The sequence below is a fragment of the Podarcis muralis genome, chromosome 7 (genome assembly GCF_964188315.1).
Source record: "Podarcis muralis chromosome 7, rPodMur119.hap1.1, whole genome shotgun sequence".
Taxonomy (NCBI): Eukaryota; Metazoa; Chordata; class Lepidosauria; order Squamata; family Lacertidae; genus Podarcis; species Podarcis muralis.
Window position 1 is genome coordinate 58,757,205 of NC_135661.1, and position 15,377 is coordinate 58,772,581.

A 15,377-nucleotide genomic window follows, 5' to 3' on the forward strand; every position below is an offset into this window, starting at 1 on the left:
GTGCTGTTCAGAAGAAAACAGTGGAACAGATTCCTCAAATGCAATGTTCAGATTCACATTTCCTTCCCATTCAGAGAGCTCATGTGCAAAGTCACGCCTGGTGCTTCAGCCGGCTGGCCTCGCAAATGCATATTTAGGGTGGAGTGCCAGAATGTATCAGAAATGTTCATAGCAACGCACTGAAGGCATCGGTGCTAGTGAAAATGAAGACTACCTACACTTACAGAATTAAACGGGTTTAATGGTAATGCCTTCTCCATAAGGAACTCTTGATATTGCGATTCTGTGACCTGGATTTGCACGGCACGAGAGGATTTCTGGATGTTCAAGGCCACAAAGTGGGTTTTTAGAGTCTTCATATCATGAAGACTTGGATCTCCACCTAGCTTCCCACCTCAAGGTTTGAACCCGGCTTCCATCAGATAGCTCTCGCTTAAAGAAATGTAACCTTTCTTCTGAAAGGCATGTCTTGTATTGATTTCTCCTCAGTATTTTGCATACGCCGACCTGGTTTGAGTGATGCTAAGCCAAACCATAGCTGCTTAGTGCCAATGTGTGAGCCTGCAGGCTCCCAGGGAAAAGATTCTGACCTTGTTGCTCCTGCTTGGTTGTTATGCGGCTGCACCAAACAGAGCTATTTAGCCATGGCTTGCTCTTCGTTTGCTGCTCATGGTTTGTCTAGGAGAGCCATGGTCTGGCTTAGCATGACATGCCAACCAGGCACATATCTTAGTCACCCTCGCAACATCCCTGCAAGGCAGGCAATATTATTAGCTGCCTTAGGAGGGCCCATCTAGCTCAGTATTGTTGATGATGGCTAGCAGGAACCCTCTGAGGTTTTAGGTGATGCTGAAGATTGAACCTGAGACCGTTTGCATATAAAACAGGTGCCCTGCCTCTGAGCAGGCCAGTGCTAAGATGGATGGGGAGGAGACTGGCTTGTATGTGGAGATATGGGCTAGGGGAGGTCATAAAAAAGAAAGAAATCCTTCCCAGAACTATAAACTTTCCCCACTCTTCAGAGATGCCCCCTTGCTATGTAGCGATGAAATGCTCAGGCTTGGGTGGGTGGGTGGGTGTATTATCTAGGTCCTGGAGAGCAAAGCAGGGAAGATCGTGAGAGAGAAGGAAGGAAAACTGGTGCCCTCCAAGGACCTGAAGAACAGCATTGGCACAAGGCTTATGGACCAGTTCCAAGGCTTTCAAGCCTGAAGAGGCATGATCTTTCTGCAGTGGTCTTCTCCAGGTGAGGGGGTCTCCAGAGGTTTTGGACTACAACTCCCAGCACTTAGGGAAGACAGTCTTCAGGAGTGGAGAAAAAACTGTGTTGTGGTTCTTACTTGCCTATAGTTTAGCCATGTTATTTGATGGAGGTTGCTCTGGGTCCCCTGAGAGAAAAACCTTAAAACCATATTTCTGGCACACAGTAAATGCCTTTGTTACCATACTTCTTCTCCAGTGCGCATAAAAAGAGGAGGGTCCCTTTTTCTTCAGCAGCTGCCCTGCTTTGACATTGCCCTCTCCTCTCCCCCCTCTCCCATCTCTGAGCCCGTTCTGACCTTGACCATTGCTGAGCTTGGAGCACAGATACCATGCCCACAGAAGTAGAGAGGGGTGCATGCTCGTGTGTGTGTGTGTGTGTGTGTGTGTGTGCGCGCGCATTGTCCATTATTAAATGAATCCCCCGCCTCCCACAACCGAAACCGCCTTAAGTCTAGATTTAGCCAGAGTACAGCTTCCATTTCAGATGAGAGCAGAGACATCACAAAAGGCTTTGTATTCCAGGAAACCTCGTTAGAGGTTTAAATTATACGAATGGGCTTTTGAGCAGAGATCCTCATTATCTGGGCATTTGCAATTAATCCCCTGCTTTCCCATTTCTCTCTCTCTCTCTCTCCCCTCCCTCCTCTCCTCCCCCACAAATGCTCCGGATTCCTGGCTCCACAGCCCGATTTACCTTGACTGTCCCTTTCGATTTTGTAGGGTCGTGTGCAGCACCAGGACAGGAGTTAGAGATGTATGTTGTGGGTGATAGGGAAATATTGGAGATGATTACAAGCAAGCCCTGGGGATAAAGCCAGCAGCCCAGCCAGACAGTCCCTCAGGATATTTGGCATAATTTTCCCCCTGGCAGAAAAAAAGGATATGCTTTGCACTCCCTGTTTTTGTGACGCTGAAGGGTTTTTTCCCCTTCCTTTTGGAGAGAGTCCCACTAAGGTGATTGCTAGAGGACAACAAGGCCTGGAAATAAGTCCATCAAAGTCACTAGCCTGCTTCCTTACACAGATCTAGCCTAGGGGACGAGGGGAACAGACTATCCTGTTCTCACCGCAAAAGGGAAAAAGGCAATCCAACTCTTCCAGATTACTAAAAGCCCACACCTGGTCACCTGGAAGCCATCCTTACTCACCATATTTAGTAACATCTACATGAAACCAGGAGGGACGCGGGTGGCGCTGTGGGTAAAAGCCTCAGCGCCTAGGGCTTGCCGATCGAAAGGTCGGCGGTTCGAATCCCCGCAGCGGGGTGCGCTCCCGTTGCTCGGTCCCAGCGCCTGCCAACCTAGCAGTTTGAAAGCACCCCCGGGTGCAAGTAGATAAATAGGGACTGCTTTCTAGCGGGAAGGTAAACGGCGTTTCCATGTGCGGCTCTGGCTTGCCAGAGCAGCGATGTCACGCTGGCCACGTGACCCGGAAGTGTCTCCGGACAGCGCTGACCCCCGGCCTCTTGAGTGAGATGGGCGCACAACCCCAGAGTCTGGCAAGACTGGCCCGTACAGGCAGGGGTACCTTTACCTTTACTTTTTACATGAAACCAGAGGGACACGGGTGGTGCTGTGGGTTAAACCACAGAGCCTAGGACTTGCCAATCAGAAGGTTGGCCGTTCAAATCCCCGTGACGGGGTGAGCTCCCATTACTCGGTCCCTGCTCCTGCCAACCTAGCAGTTTGAAAGCATGTCAAAGTGCAAGTAGATAAATAGGTACCACTCCGGCGGGAAGGTAAATGGCATTTCTGTGCGCTGCTCTAGTTCGCCAGAAGTGGCTTAGTCATGCTGGCCACATGACCCAGAAGCTGTACACTGGCTCCCTCAGCCAATAAAGCGAGATGAGCACCGCAACCCCAGAGTCGGCCACGACTGGACCTAATGGTCAGGGGTCCCTTTACCTTTACCTGAAACCAGAGTGAGGTCAGCCATGGTCTGGGAACTGGGTATCATCACAGGACTAAGCTCTGTTTCTTCTCCTTTGCATCTCATTCAGGTGAGCCAGCAGATGTGCTGAATTGGCGCTTGGGACCAGTAATGGCCTGCATGTGGTCCACTCAACTGAATCTCATTCCTGACAAAACTAAGGTACTGTTGGTCATGCTTCTGTCCAGGGTCACCATCTTTTCTGGAGAGGTTGCACAACTTTGAAGGAACAAGTTCGCTCTCTTTTGGAAGGTGCATTGATCCAGATTTGTCTCTTGAGATCTCAGTGGTACTTTGTGTGCCTCACCCGCTTGGATAGCCTTTGTAGGCTGCTAACTCCCACTCTGCCAGGTCATTATGCTGCAAGCTTGCCAGTTCTGTGCTACTTTTGTAATCATTTATCAGATCTGAATACATCTGCACACTGGCAAAATCTCGGTTGAGCCGGTACGGTGAATAGACTAGTTATTCTCCCCCACCTAACCCTTGCAGGGTTGTTGTGAAGATAAAATGACGGGGAGAGCTGTGTACACAGCCTGGAACTCCTTGGAGAAAAGGCAGGGTAAGAATGAAATAAATAAATGTCAAAATATGGAAGCAAGCGTGAGATAACAATTTCATAAACGGCCGTGACAGTTAGGGCATTGCCGTAAGAACACTCAATCACCAAAATAGCCTGTGAATAAGCCGCCATGGTCCCTGAATTCTCCATGCCACCAATTAAAATTGGCTGCACTGATTAATCAATTAAGGCTGCTTCCAGATGGACTGCTGCTAGTGCTAATCAATCATTGATCTTCCTCTGGAAGCTACAAGCAAAATTGCAGTTGGCTTCAGACACTGTTGGGGTTGTTTCACAACTTCCCTCTATACTTATCCCTCTATGCTTTGCCCACACCACTGGAGGTGACACTGCTGCTGTGGGGAGGGGGTGGCAGCTAATTTCACCCGAGCAACCATTGTGGGTGTGCACAATACGAGCAATCCTTTGAAATAACAGTGTGTATTGAGTGCTGTGTGTGCTTCTTCACTTAACAGTGATTGCCGATCAATGCCCATTAAATCACTGTGAACTGTAGAGCTGAAAGGGACCCCAAAGTTCATCTGTTCCAACCCATGGCTTAGGGCAGGGGGCCCATTGTTACATCCCAGTCTCTGCTTAAAATCCTTTAACAACTACTGCCTTCTCACGCAAATCTGTTCCAAGGTCAAACAGCACATACTGTTGGGACATTCTTCCTAATGTTTAATCTAAATGTGTTTTCTTGTCCAGGTCCTACCCTCTGGAGCAATGGCTGATGGGAGTTGTAGTCCAGAGGGCACCAGGGTGGCGGAGGCTGCTCTAGAGCAATACAGATGGAGCATTTGCTCCACTATCTGCCCTTCAAGATATCTGAAGGTGGCTTCCATACAACCTGTTAAATGTCACTTTTATCACCTCCTTCAACCTTTTCCCCAGACCCCCATCATCATTGCAAGGGAGGCACTTCTTGCATTCTCAGTTGTGCAGGATATTGTACACCAGTAGTAATGCCTTGGATTGGTCCCATTGGTTAACTAGCAGCCAGCGCAGTGTTCTCAAGATCTTTGCAATCTGATCTCTCTTCCCTGCCCAGGCAACATCCTGCTACAGCCTTCAGGCAGCCCCATACCCAGTGCATTGCAGCAGTCCAGACTGGAGAAGGGTCATTAGAGTTTGGGTTACTGATGCCAGGCTATGTAGGAATAGCAGTTCTCCAGCTTGCTGGGGCTACGAAAGCTGCTTACTTTCACTCAGGTTCTTCCTGTATTTATTTCTGCTAAAGCAAATGTTTCCCAATTGCCCTGTGCTCTTTCCACCCAAAAATAAGGGAAATGGAGAACTTGCTAGGCTCTTCTGTCTAAGAAGGGGTTTTCCAGCAGCAAACACTGCTCAAGGTTGGCACTCTTGGAAATTCTCCTTGCCGTGCAAAATCTGTGACTCGCGTGCAAAATCTGTGGCAAGGTCGGCACTCTTGAGTCGGAGAAATTCTTCTCCAGCTGCCATGGCAACTTGAGGGAATACCTGCAGATTTCCCTCCAGAAAGGGGGGGAGAGAGGGAGGGGGAGGGAGGGGGGGAAAGGCTGCCGCAGCATCTGCCAGCAGGGTCCTGGGAGGGTTCTTCTCTGCCCCTGGGAATCTTTGAGCACAAGAAACTAGGAGGAGACTCTTGTTCCCTTGAGAGGCAGACAGGAAGAAAACTGCAGAGCAGGCAGAATTCTGGCAGCAACTGCACAGGAGGACAAATGGGGACTGGGGAGGGTGGGGAGTCTGTTGGGGGCTGGTGGCCTTGTGGCGTTAGGGAATAGGTCTTGGTCAACTCAGAGGGAGGAGAGATGAGACGACACACTTATTCCATTCTGGATAATGTAAGCCTCAACTGAGAAAAAAAAATCAAAAGACAGATCTAGGGTTGCAAACTGGCAAGCACAAAAAGGACCCACGAACCCCACAGATCAAAGCACAGCTAGAAAGGCCCGTTAATAAGTTGGCAACCATACCGAGTCAGGCCATTGGTCCGAGTGGCAGGGGGTCTCCAGGGTTTCAGGCTGGGGTCTTTCTTTCCCAGCTCCACTTGGAGATGCAGTCAGGGATTGGGCATGGGACTTTCTGTTGTGTGGAAAGGAGATGCTCTGTCACTGAGACTGTGGCTTAGTGTGGGGAGCTAGGAGGGGAAGGCCCATAGCTCTGTGGCAGGGCATCGGCCTTGCAAGCAGAAGGTTCCTGGTTTGGTCCCCAGCATCTCCACATAGGGTTGGGAGGGACTTTGACCTGAATCCCTGGAGATCTGCTGCCAGTCAGCATTGGCAATGCTGGATGGACTAATGATCTGACTCCATATGTTATGAGTTTGGGGAGGAGGAAGTAGGCTGTATGTGAGATCCTTCTAACCCCTGGATCCAGCAAGTGCTAAAATATAAGCCAGGCTAGCTTCCTGTGTTGAGGTGATCACCTGGGTGATGGGTCATTCAGGTAAACAAAGGAAAGGGGCTCTGTGTGAGACGGCAAATGGGTGGGAGCTTCCAGTTAGTTAGAAGGACAAAGCCAGAGTTTAGAGCTGATTTGCAGTCAGGTGGGCCAGAATCAAAGCAGCAAGCAGGGAAGCAATAGAAACAAGACAATAGTTGATTTCTGTTTGAATCAAAGGCTGTACTTACGGGAGAAACAAGACTTGTTTGAGCTGTTAATGCTGTGAGCTTCTCCATCGTAGGCTCAGGCTATGTGTGTGTGTAAAAACAAACCATATACAGTGGTACCTTGGGTTACATATGCTTCAGGTTACATACGCTTCAGGTTACAGACTCTGCTAACCCAGAAATAGTACCTCGGGTTAAGAACTTTGCTTCAGGATGAGAACAGAAATCGTGCTCCGGCGGCGCGGCAGCAGCAGGAGGCCCCATTTGCTAAAGTGGTGCTTCAGGTTAAGAACAGTTTCAGGTTAAGAACGGACCTCCGGAATGAATTAAGTATTTAACCCGAGGTACTACTGTATCATAAAGACACCACAGTCTCTGCTGTGCCTCATTTCCAAAAGGAACCACAAAGTGTTTGGAACCCCTGGAATCTCATACCACTTGGAGATTGGGGTGGCATGCAACAAATCCAAGGCAACTTCCTGTGTTCCTGTGTTCCTTCCAGTTGCAAAGAGTAGGTGCTCCTGTGCTTTTTATCACTGTACAGAAGAGGAGTTTTTGTCCAGTGCAGCTAATTGGGCAAGATTGAGAAAAGTGAATGTGGTTCTAACCTCTTTTAATTAAACTAACCCCTTTTTTAAAATGACAGGTTAGTGGTCATTGCAACATCCTGTAACAAGGAGTCCTATGTATTAATTGGTGTGCTGCCTGAAGAAGCCCTTCCTTTTGAGCATCCTAAAGTTGCTGCCACCCATTTGTTTGGATGAGTTCTGGAGCTGAGAGAGAGAGAGAGAGAGAGCGGGCATTTCTGCTTTTGTTTGAATGACTAAAATAGACTAGACATCAGAATTCTGATCACCGATCTGCATTCACTGTCTCCAGCATCTCATCTGTCTGCTCCTAAAATCCACTGCCTTCATGAATGTAATTGGCCACTATGGTGCACCCATCCACATTCATCATCCTTTTCCTAAATGAAAAGGTTTTTCTTCGTAAGGAAGATGCTACAAATGTGCTTTCTGGATCATTAATCTAACAATGTTTGTTAGACAAGATTAACATCCAGTCCAGCTTGCCCAAGCCTTCTACTTACGACAGACAGTTGCTCATGAGCAAAGCAAGAAGCTGATGGCTGGTGCCCATTGGGACTGGAAGGGTGGGAGGCAGGGATCCCAACAGTAGGTGGTGCCAGACCCAATGGAAGGCAGAGCCAACTCATTTTAGCGTGGTCCCCATCCTCCTCCCTGCTAAGTTCTGCAAGGAGCAGCCCTGAGACAAAGGAAGAGGAAGGTATTTGCTTCCACCCCATGGACTGGTTGTAAGTAACAAGGTGGAGGGAGGGAGGCTGGCAAACGGCAAACCATGCTTGGTACATTCACCCTAATGGGCAAGCCTCCACTGAAGCTGATGGCCTTCCATCCAACATCTTGAAGGTATTTTTGTACCTTCTCTAAGGCTGCAATCCTGGGCACACTTACTAGGGCAGGTATGGTGAACTTGTCCTCCCCACCACAACATGCTGAGACTATAGCTCCCATCATTACTGGCTATTGACCATGCTGGCTATGGCTGATGGGAGTTGGAGTCCAACCACACCTGAAGTGCCACAGGTTTCTTATCACTGTGCAATTGAAGTCTATGGGATTTTTTTCTGATTAAGCACACAGAGGATCTGGCCACACCTTCTCCTTTTCTACTATATTGCCCTCCTTGGACAAGGTTCTGTCTCCATGGGTTTTAGTGCCTAGACTGCCTTCCAAAACCAAATGGGTTCACATAATTGCTTTCCAGGGATAATGAAGTGTGATGCCTTTCTCTTCTTCTCCAGGGCTATGTGGTATGCACCATGTGCCCTGTTTTCTAAACTGCTGGCAGCAGGCCCCATCTCCCTCCTGAAATCCATGCCAACCCAAGGGATTAGCATGGTTTTAGGGAACGGTTTTTCGAATCGGAAATGGGATGCTTTCAAATCGCTCTGCGTCAATCATTTTGCTGTCACTCATGCAGCAGAGGATTAAAATAGCTATGAAGATGATTATCGGGGGGAGGGTGATCACCTGCTTGGGAAGTAGGGGAGCCAAACAGACCCCCACAAACCAGGGAATCTTTGTCTTTGATCTGCATAGAAGCAGTACAATAAGGTACCTTCAATATCATTAATGTTGCTCCATTTTGTTCATGTTCAGTTGCTTCACCATGAAGATTTACCATGAATGGTAATCTTTTTTCTGTCCCTAACGGTCCCTTAATAGAACTGTTTTGAACCTTTTTGCAAAAAATGCATCCTTCTCAGAATGCACATTATTTTGTGTATGGTTTCCCCCCCATTTGCCACCATTGTGTCTATTTGTATTTGCAGGTCCTTAATGCAGGGGATCAGAGGTTGCACTGAGGATCTGCTGGTTGGTCAGGCCTGTTGGAAAAGACAACCACTGTGGTTAGAAAATAGTATCCACCAGCAGTACCAGCAGCAGTTTATTAGGGCACAGACTAGGATGAACAAGACACCCCATCTCTTAGAAGCAATTGTGTATCTATGCATCTGCAGTGTATGTATTGTTGTGGGTTAATTCCCGAAGCAGGTGACACCTATTGATGAGAGCAATTTAGGTTGATTAAGCAGGTCAGTGTCATCAAACCTTTCTGAACCTCTTGTGTTCACAAGCTAGGAATTTAAATAGAAGCCAGAGTTTCAAAGCACAGCAGTCCTTGATCATGGTCTGGCTGGCTTAGATGCTTGACAGAAGCAAGGTGGTTCTCTGCTCTGGAGCCTGTTGCATCCTGGGTCCCTGATATTAACATGGGGATTTGCTCTGCCCTTGCTGCTTGAGCTCAAGGCTGGCCTGAGACATTTTATTTCTGCCCCGCATCCCAAATACAAATACCAACTTCAGGGGATATATTTTTCTCATGATCACAGCAGGGGAAGGAAGGAGTAAAATGTCCTGCTCCTGCCAGCTGCAGTTCCAATAATGAATAACATCACCCCCATCCAGGTGATGCAATTTCCTTTTTTTAAAAAATCTGCATATTAGTTTGGCCCAGACTAGGAAGTCCTTGCTTCAAGTCCTTCCTCCAGCATTAATTCACCAAGCTACTAACTCTCAGACTCTGTTCCTCCATTAGGAATATGGGGGTAATAACCTACCTTGGCTCACCTTAAGGGTTGTTGTTCTAAGGATTGCTGAAAGAACACAGGAAATGTGCTTTGAGCTCTTTAAGGCTATGTACACACTATATCTTTAAAGCACATTAGAAACACATTTCCCCCTTCAAATATTGCTGATCCCTGTGATCCCTAAGGGTTGCTGGGAATCATAACTCTGCAAGGGGTAAAGGATGCACCCAACCTAAAGCTTTCTCTGCTTTGCTAAGCAGCGGCATTGCTGTCACGCAAATTCCAGAGGGGCTGCCCTTTGAGTCCGTAGCACCTTAAAGACTAACATTTATTGTGGATTAAGCTTTCATGGATTAGAGTCCACTTAATCAGATGCAAATACAGCCAGTCCCCCACTGCTCCTGGCCAGGATGCCCGTGTGGCAAAACACACCACGAGAGATCAGTGGAGTACGACAAACAGTGTCTTGTTGTTTTTTCTTTGTTGCTTAGCATTCTCTGGGAATCTTGTTAGAGAGATGACTCCCCAGCCCTGCCCAGCAACATCTTCCTAAAGGTTTTATGGTTCCACCCAGAACTGGAAATGGGGCTGTAATTTTAATCACTCTATCAATGTTTATTTGTGTAATTTAGAGCAAGGATGCCTCTTCCTCCCATCTGTCCAGGCCATCTGCTTCTTTCGTCACTCCCAAACAGCCCTGCCTGGCCTTTGATTGAGATGGTGCAGGAGTTTAGGGAAACGGGGGGGGGGGGATTTACCTGATTCAGAAAGTGCCAAATGCTACCTGATGAGAGAGTGGGCAAAACAGGTGGATGCAATGATAGACCAGCCTGGCCAAAAGTCTGCAAATGCCACTGGTCCACACCATGTTTTGCTTGCCTGCCACTATGAAGCATTTGTGGCACGTTGGTAGCCTGAAAGTTGGAGGTGGGGGAAAGAAAGCTCAGGGAACTCGCCATAGGCACCCATTAGCTTGTATCATCAAAAGTGCAATACTCTTCAGCTTCATCTCAGACAGCTTCTTTTTTGTGTCCCCCCATTAGAGGTTCCCCATTTGGGGGGGGGGCGTGTTCAAAGGCTGCTAGATGCAAGAAGTTTTGGTGAGCCTTGAAACTAACAAATCCATAGATTATCAAAACCACTTCTTCAGGGATTAATGCATTAAAGTTTCTCAGTTCTTTAAAAAATGCACATGGAAATGAAAGTGGTCAGCTGACATGAGTGGACCTTTGCTGGTCTCAGGGTCCCAACCAATGCTCAGCCCTGTTACTCTCTGGGGGTGGTCCTGGAAAAGGGGTAATGCAGAGGGTTGTACAAGCGTCATTGGAGCTTTAGGAACACAGGAAGCTGCCTTATTCAGGATGAGACCACTGGTCCAGTATTGTCAACACTGACTGGCAGCAGTTTCCCAGGGTTTCAGACAAGGTCTCTCCCAGACCTACATGGAGACACTGGGGGTTGAACCTGGGACTTTTTGCATACAAAACAGAAGCTCGGTGTGTCTAATGAGTGTCCCCTTTTTGCTCAGTAGCAGCTGTGGTTGGCAGGGCCCAAAAGTCCATTCAATGCCCTTCAACCTCCCACTGCCCCCACCACCACTTGCTTTGATGGTTATGGTGGCTTTGTTTGGTTTTCTATCCACATGTGCAGAGCAAGGAGTTACATCAGGTAAAGTGAAGCAACAGCCAACACAGGAAATTTGAAGCAGAGAAGTGACAGCCAGTGCAGGCACTTTGAAGCCCCCCAACAGGTCTAGTGCAGATCCCTGATTTCAACAAGCTGCAGAGCACAGGAGACTGCTTCTCACTCATGTTTTTAAGCTCCTGCTCTCCAACACAGAGGGCTCTTTTCTCTAGGGCTGCCCTAACACTACCCTTGCCTCATGATTTGCAAGAAGGCAGGGAAGCTGCGTCTTCCAAGCCTCCCCTGTTGCCCTCTGGCCAGGTCGCTGCTCTTCAAGGAAGTCACAGAGGCTTCCAAAGGCACCTGCCCCATCATGGCGTGGCGTGGGTGGGGGCATTTGGACTTTCTGTCCAGACTTCAGCATATCTCTTCGGTGGGGCCAGCTACTTCCAAGGAAGGGTCCCTGGGGTGGCGATCTGAAACCGATCTAAAACAGATGTGCGTTTGCTGCCAGGGATGTTGCAATGGATGCTCCCCCCCATCGCACCCCCCCTCTCTCCCCGGGGTGTGGGGGTTAACCACCACCTTTCTCTTCGTTCCCCCATTTTCTCTCCTTTGCAAATGAGGAAATCGAAACATGCAAATCGCTCCCCACGTCAATCATCCCCCCATGTGAATCAAAGCTCCCCTCTCCGCTGCGGGGGGGTGGGGTGGTGGTAATTCTCTGCAGAGTCCTGTAGGCTGGGCGCCTCTTGCGCCCAGTCGGACTGTACCATCCAGGCCCCGAGAAAGGGGAGGGAGGAGGGTTGCTCCGGGGGTGGGCGCCGCGGGGGCCGGCTGCATTTGAAGCCGGGCAGGGGGTGGGCGAGAGGAGGGGGCCAAGCAGCGCGTGTCTCGGCAGGCAGAGCTCTGCGGGTGTGGGGCCCGGGGGAGCCCGACGGGTGGAGCCTGAGGGGCCTCCCCCTTCTCTTTTCCCACGTTTGCATTTGCTAGAGCCCCGAGGACCCCCCCCCCCGCCCCGCTAAGCCCCGGCAGCGGGCGGGCAGCGCCTCCTCGTCGCCAGCGCCGCGGCTGCTCTGGATGGAGCAGCTGGGAGGAGGAGGAGGAGGAGGAGGAGGAAGCCTGGCGCTGCTGCTGCTGCTGCTGTTACCGCCGCTCGCTTAGGAGCTGCCTCAGCCGGAGCCAGCCAGCCAGGGAGCTGCCAGTGCCCGCTTCGTCGCCCAGGTAGGAGGGGAGGCGGGCGAAGTTGCAGCCAAACGAGCCCGGGAAGGAAGTTGCCATTCCGTCCCCGCCGGGGGCAGAGAGCGGCCGTCTAGGAGAGATTGCACCGGGCGGCGGGTTGCATTGCGTTGCGTCGCACGTGGGGGTGAAAGGAGCCGGGCGCGTCGGGTCCCCTCCCTCCGATGCAGGCTCCTTGCAGCGAACGAGGGAAGCCCTTTGGCGGGGAGATTCTCCCCGTCTAGGATCGTAACGCTCTTCGTGGGAAAAGGGAGAAGGAGCTCTGTCCTGACACGCCTTTCTTCCCAACACGGATCAGCGGTCTTCGTAACAGTTGCTTGCAACTGCGGCCGGGGGCGGGGAGGGGGGCTGCTTCCTGCACAGGAGGGGAACTGCACTGGGAAGGGCGTCCCCCATCCCGTAGGAAGCGCAAGAGGGCCCCCCCCCACTCCCCCGAGCGGAGAAGGGCTAGGCTCTCCCACGGTGGAACTCATATGTTGCTCCTCAGTGGCAATTCATGGGAGGTGGGTTTTTCATTATTTTATTTTTTTGCGAGGGGGTGTTGAAGAGGAGAAGGGCTGGGTAGAATGTATATGGAAAACAGGGAGGAATTCATCGTTCCCTCCCCAGGTTGATTAGAGGCACGCGTTGAGTATTTGCCCATGCAAATATGGGGCGGGGGAGCAGGAATGGGGCAGAGTGAAGGCATCCCATTTGGAGTGCCCCACAGCCCCGTGGGAAGGGAGAGGGCATGGATTTCTCCATCCAGATGTGTTACGCAGCAGGCACCCAGCACCAGATGTTGCTCTTCCAGCCTCTCCATCCAGTGGGCTATACATACCTTTATCTCTCATCTCCCTTTATTTCTTCATTGAATTGTAGATTTGGAAGGGACCCCTAGGGTCATCTAGTCCAGCCCCCAGGAGCACCAACTCTCCTTTCCTGAATCCGAGTGCGACCTTGATATATTGCAGTGTAGCATTGTCTTGAGCATCCCCCGAACTGGAAGGAGTTAGTTCAGTTTCTAACCTAAGCCCCCTTGCTTACAGTGTTCAGTTTCTAACCTAAGCCTTACAAATTGCTTACAGTGTATGATTAACTGATAGCTTTCACTGGCACAAGATGATGTGTTGACGGCTTCTAACTTCGATGGCCTTTTAAAAAAAGGATTCAATCAATATTTCTTTTAAAACAAACTCCCCCAAGCCTTTCTATCCCACCTTTCTTCCACAATGGACCTCAAAATGGCATGTGCAAGATTTCCAAGGGGTCCCTCCAGGCACTAAACAGACCCACACCTGTTTGGCTTCAGCAGCTTCCTGTATCACATGCCTCCAGACCCATGTTGCTGACTCTTAGCCACAGATTGAAATGCGCCCCCCCCCCCCCACATCCAGAGGCAGTCTACCTGTGAAGATCTGGTGCCAGGAACAAAGAGTAGGGAAACAAACAATCACTTTTATGCCCTAGAGCCAGGTGTTGACTGTGAAAAAGGCAAATTCCATGCTAGGCGTGATTAGGGAAGAGATCGAAAAATAAAAGTACAGTATCATAATGAGCTTTTGCAAATCTATGGTGCAGCCACAGTTACAATACTGTGAGCAGTTTTGGTTGCCAAATCTCAAAGGGGGTATTGGAGAGCTGGAAAGGGACCGCGATCAAGGCAAGAGCTACTTCCCAGCAGGGAAAGGTTACAACGTTTGGAGATTTTCAGTTAGGAAAAAAGTGAATGAGGGTGTGTGTGATAGAGCCGCCTTCCTGAATTTGCTGCCCAGGACTGATAGCAGTTGTAGTCCAGAGCATCTGGAGGGTATCAGGTTGGAGAGAGCTGTTGTAGAGGAATATAAGATGGTGCATAATGTGGAGAAAATGGGGGCAAGGAGGAGGATTTCTTCGCCTTTATCGCAATTCTAGAACTCAGGATCATTCGGTGAAACTGAGTGGAGAGGAAACAGGCAAAATGAAGTACTCTGTTGTTCAGGAAATAGTTGAACTACGGAACTCACTGCCACAAGATGTCATGATGTCTACCAACTTAGATGGCTTTAAAAGGAAATCAGATAAGGAGGAGGTTAATGCTACTGGTGGCTACTAGTCCCAATGGCTGTTCCCTGGAATCACAAGTAGAGAGAGTTCCTATTGTGCTCAGGCCCTGCTCGTGGGCTTCCCAGAAGAGGCATCTGGTTGGCTACTGGTAGAACAGAATGCTGTACTGGATGAGACATTGATCTGATGTAGCAAAGTAGTTGTTGATGTGCTCGTGTTTTATAAGCTGCTGGTGCAAATTCTCTCTAAAACTGAAGCAACATCAAAGCTCCCCTCACAAGTGTTTAGGATTCTGTGCAGAATGGTGGTGGATGGGGAAATAGTTAAAGGCTCCCAGAAGTCTCTCTCTCTCATCCCAATATCTATGGGTATATGTTTTATGAGGGAGAGGTAGTCGTGTGTGTTCCATTTTTCTAGATGTTTTGGTTTTTCGCAGTAGCTGGCTGCGGGTGGGGGACATTTTTCTGGATGGATGTAGAGATGGAGATGCTTAAGGATTGAAAGGCCCCTCTCCACCTATGCATGGATACTGTTAACTGCTCTTCTTGGTAATCTGCAGGCCTCTCTTGGGAAATGCTCTTTTTGTGGAATTTTTCATTGTAGATGGCAGTGATTGTTTGGTGCAGGGATCTAGCTGGGGGTTTTTTTTGTACTTAAGCTTAAGGGTGCTTATGCTAGCAATGCACAATTGCAGTTTTTATTAAATCAAGGAGAAAGTAAGGTGACTGTAATGACTTTAAATGCCCTGGATGAAGGCTGAAAGAATCGCAGGTGCTCAATTAGCCTGGCACCTAAAAAACTGGTGCTAACACTTAGGCATCAGAAGAAGGAGATCCGCCCCCCCGCCCACCTGCTCTGGATGGTTTGAGCAAAGCAGAAACCACTGAAAATACCTGCCCATGTTGATAACTGCAACTTGATTTACACATCAAGCAGAGGGAAGTGGTTCATTCCAGTGCTAGAATTCTGAAATGTGCTACCAGGCTGCTTGGGAGATGACCCTTAAAAAAAAAAAAGTGTGTTTTTAA

The 15,377-nt window shown here is 49.3% G+C and overlaps 1 protein-coding gene across 2 annotated transcripts in view; it reads left to right on the top strand.

The window, feature by feature from the left end:
* The first annotated feature begins 11,967 nt into the window (after positions 1-11,967).
* The window catches only part of HPCA (hippocalcin), a 30,080-nt gene continuing 26,670 nt past the window's right edge, over positions 11,968-15,377 (top strand). Inside the window, exon 1 of one of the 2 annotated variants that reach the window (XM_028739123.2) lies at positions 11,968-12,309. The gene's annotated coding sequence lies outside the window, so the exon portion shown is untranslated. The remainder of the gene's footprint in view (positions 12,310-15,377) is intronic. The other variant, XM_028739121.2, reaches the window with a different exon arrangement.